Below are 1,021 nucleotides of genomic sequence, written 5' to 3' on the forward strand. Positions count from 1 at the left end.
GCGTGCACGCACCCCTGCGCACGTGCAATCGCACGGCCGTGCAGGGAGCCTGAAGAAAGCCCGGGGCAGCGAGCGAGCGCACGCTGCCCTGGCGCCGGCTCCGAGCTCGCGGATCAGGGATCCGCAGAGCGGCCTCGGCAGGGTGCCGGGGGTGGGGGCGCGTGCGGGCTGCTCCCAGCGCTGCCCATCCCCAGCGTCCCCGGCACAGCGGTTGCGGGGAGGCCGGCGAGGGGCTGCGTGGGGCTGCCGGCCCCTTTCCCTGCCGGGGAGCCGGGCCGCCAGGGCTTAGTCAGAGGCAATCCCAGGATTTGTGAAGGCTGGAACGGAGACAGCCGGAAGAATAGCTGCTGATGAGCAGCGCGGAGCCGCCGAGGAGCGCGCTGTAAACAGGCCAGCTGCAATGCAGGAGCAGGGCCCGCTGCTGCTTTGTGCGCTCAGGCGGCTCCGGCATTAACGCACCAAAAACCTGCGGGGGCCTCGGCGAGGAGGCGGCACGGCGCCAAGCTCCCGCCGGCCTCCGCCGGAAGGGATCAGCTGGCCGCTGCTGCAGCCGAGACCGGTGCCCAGCGCCGAGCTCCGCGCCGGGCCCGGGAAGCGTGCGCTGCTGGAGGCAGCCAGCGGAGCATGATGAGGACGAGCATGGGCACAGGGATGCACACAGGCACACGGATGCACACGGGCACACGGATGCACACGGATGCACACGGGCACGTGGATGTGCAAGAGCACAGGGATGTGCATTGCCACAGGGATGTGCATGGGCACGGGGATGCACGTGAGCACGGTGATGCACATGGGCACGGGGGCACACCRGCAGCACGGTGCTCGGGGAGGCAGCGCCCGTGCAGGCTGCAACCCCAACCCACCCGCGGCGCCCCAGGGCCCGGCAGCCGCGAGGCCGCCTCAATCCCTGCTCTAATCGCTTGGCTCCACACCAGCCCGGCGGCAGCGACCTTGCTGCCGAGGCCCAAGGAGACTCGGGGCAGAGCAGGCGCTCCCCACGGCGGCCGGGCACCGCCGG

Source organism: Rhea americana, unplaced genomic scaffold (genome assembly GCF_003343005.1).
Source record: "Rhea americana isolate MKP2758 unplaced genomic scaffold, rheAme1 scaffold_370, whole genome shotgun sequence".
Taxonomy (NCBI): Eukaryota; Metazoa; Chordata; class Aves; order Rheiformes; family Rheidae; genus Rhea; species Rhea americana.